Here is a 3,608-nt window from a genome sequence, read left to right as displayed (position 1 = left end):
ATAAACATGTCTTCCAACTTTGATTCTCAAAACATATCTGAGAGCCCCCCCTCCATAAACGATAGCGACTTTGCATCTACCAGAACTGAGAGTCCAGTAGTCTCCGCTAGCTCGATGATAGTAGACTTGGCTAAAGAACTTAGGGCTAAATCGAATGATGATTGTAGCACTTCCGGGAGAGTTCTTAAGGAGTCGATATTGCGTCCTTCTCCTCTTATCGCTATCTGGATCCCAATGTCCTGCTGATCTTCTTCACCTCCTTCCCCTATAGGCTTTGTGGGAGTCTTTGAATTCTCCTCTTGATCCTGGTCATGACGGCTTTGTTCATCCTGTCAGCCACTTGCAAAAGATCATATCTTCTTAAGTAGACTATATGGCCTATTCAGAGAACGATTGCCAACACGACCGCTCGGTGGAGTCTAACTCGCCATGGCTTGAAAAACTTCGTCAATGCTCTTAAGTTGTTCAGGGCTGAACATGTGTTGCAATGTTTTGAATATGTTGGGTTGAAGGGTCTCAATGGCCCTCTTACCCTTATCAGCCTTTAGCTTGGAGGACCCAACCACCGGTTGCGAGGTCTTGATGTCGAGAGGTCCATCCCCCATAACATTGTTGTTCTCGTCTGTTTCCAGCATCCGAGATGTTTGCTTAGGATCCATCGAGTAGGCGGGCTGGTATGTTCGTGGCTTAAGACTACAGGTATAGCTCACCCCTCCTAGCGCCAATTGTTCCGGCATGGAATAAATATTATTGGAGTGCACTGGTATCCTTCAGCTATGTGCGCCAATCTGATGTCCTGCAAGACAGAACACGTAAACCAAACTCTGGGGTTGATCCAAGGAAACCCCCCCCCCCCTCCGATGCCTAAGTCAGTAAAGGGTAATGACCGGTATATCTCAAGTTGAGTATATTAGTGTATGTGAATTTACCTTGTGATTCAGATTATAGGGTATTTATAGGAGCCGGCAGTGTCCTAAGCAAGGTAGGACACTTCTCTTATTGGTTGAATACAATTTTATCCTCTTTTGGTACTTATCAGGCCCATAAGCGTATTGAGTAAGTACTGCATCGGACCCAAGCGCATTTAACAATGGCCCAAGTGATGAACACCATTAAGGCGTCCCAATATGGCTGGCATGATATAGATGTCATTACAAGAGATTGACTCATTCTAAGTCAATGTCTTTTGTACTTATGAGTTGACCGTAACGGTTGGTAGCGATTCAGTAGAACCGGTATGGAACTTAGACAACCCCCGTACAACATTCCAAAGGATTATGATGAAATTATATAATATCTTTTTCAGGTGAAAGTTATTCGGATAAAAGTCTAAATCCAATCCAAATCGAACTAGTAATTTGAATCGGATCCAAACTATGTTCGGATTGGTTTCAAATTTAGGTTTTTTGGGGAAAATCGGATTTTTGGATTAGATTGGATTGGATTGATGGTGATTGGATCCAAAAATCTAAAATAACCGAATAGTAAATAGGTTCTATGTCGTTTATTTATGATCAGGCTTTCTGATCAGAAAAAAGCACGAATAGTCCGACAATCGTTCCATTCCCCTAAAAGTTAAAACCCTAATTTGCTGCTACTTGTTATGTAGTTGAACATGTTGTCATGTTGTTGTTGAACCTTCATTTGTAATGAATTATGTTAGGGACAATGAATTATGTTAGGGATAATGAGTTATGAATTTGTAATGTATAATTAGTTATTGTTATTAGTTAATAAATGAACTTTATATGAGGGAGAGGTGGTAGCTCAGTGAAGTACCACCCCGAATTTCAAGACATTGCCCAGGGTTTGAATCATCACTCCAACAATATGTTGAGGCATTTATTTATAGGTTGTTTAGCCTTGTACCCGGCCTCTTACCCCAATTTCACTAACATTGTTATTTTTATCCAAATTCCTTCGAAGTTTTTTTTAAAAAAAAAACAACCTATCATGCCATAACGTCTATTTTCCAATTTCGTACTAGAAAGAAAATTACAAAAAGTTAATAAAATCACTTATGAAACTAATGAATAATAATAAATTTGATAATTATAATTGCCTTGGGCATCGTCCGAGCAAAAAACACTAATAATTTAATGAAAAAAATTGACAATAGAGGTCTGAACTTTGGACGATAATTTTCAAAAGATCAACTATTGATTAACCTGTGTAGGTCCCAATTTTAGGGGGTCTTACTTTTAGCGTGTCTCGATGACTTAAAGCTAATTAACGATTTTTAAAAAAAAAAACTAGTGAGTGTCCCGGGCGATGCTACGGGTTGTTTCTTTTCTTAGATTTTTGTATTGTGAGGAAAAAATTGACCACAATAGTCTATTATCATTACCATTAATGTGTTAAATATCTAACTACTTGTATAGTCTTTTAATGAGATATAATTACAAAACCTTATTATATTTTATTTTGAAATATTAATCAAAGATGTTATGTTGGATCAATGGTTAAACTCTTAAATTTCCTTTCAAAGGTCACTTGTTCGGTACCTTCTAAACACACAACATTATTTTTTTATTTGAGAGGTCGTTTGACATGAAAATAGAGCATATGCCTTAGAGTCTTAGAGGAGAGTGCCACATGGCACATAGACGTTCTTATGCACGCCTTTTAATATATTAGTATAGATCTCACATAGTTCCTACTTTCCTCCCTCAATTAACCGTTCTGGTGTACCCAAGTTTTACAAGTTATGACCTATTAAGCCAGTTTTAAGTCATTAAGGCTCGCTAAAAGTACCCCCTAAAGTTGGGACTTACATAGTTTAATCAATAGTTCAGACCCTTTAAAAATTATCACCCAAAGTTGAGACCTATATTGTCAATTTTTCTTAAACTAAATTATAATATGTATAAATGTGATTATATGCCTTAAATTTTGAAATAGCGAGAGGATTTATGAAACATCAAAGTAAGTAAAGATCTCTTTTATATAAAAACAAGTAATAATGTGAACAATTAACTAATTTTTATATCCTATCTACATAAAAAATCCTATCATCACAAGATATGGCATGCTAAACCTTTTGTAGGATAATAAATTAATAATTTTGAAGTATGAATTAAGGTTGTTGTGAGTTGTAATTTAGTATGTAGAATGTAAGCGAGATAAATATTATCTATATTTTAGGATGGATGAAGTAATAATAGATAGATATATCTACAACGTATTATATATGTGAATGTATATGTTTTTTATTACATTTAACTATCTGTTCACTATAATACGTACATATTACATTTTAGATTTCTTATATACATCTCTTGCTACATCGTAGGTCATGTACAAAAAAAATCATATATCTTCCGAATGTGTAGCAGTAGCACGTACCTTTTTGGTATAGAAAAAAAAAAAGACAAATGACTTCAATTTTTTTCAAAGTACTTGAATTTAATGGTAGCTCATATTCCATTAAAAATGTGGTAGATAGCTCATCAATGATCAATCATTTAAAAACATCTCAATTCTCAATTTCACAAGATAATGATTGTTGTAAATCTAACTGCATTTTCTACTTGAAATTTTTTCTACAAAATATACATCTTTACCGTTTTAGGCTCCGTTTGGTAGGGCGTAAAACGTTTTTCCGGAAA

Source organism: Beta vulgaris, chromosome 4 (genome assembly GCF_026745355.1).
Source record: "Beta vulgaris subsp. vulgaris cultivar EL10 chromosome 4, EL10.2, whole genome shotgun sequence".
Classification (NCBI taxonomy): domain Eukaryota; kingdom Viridiplantae; phylum Streptophyta; class Magnoliopsida; order Caryophyllales; family Amaranthaceae; genus Beta; species Beta vulgaris.
Note: the sequence above shows the minus strand (reverse complement) of the source record.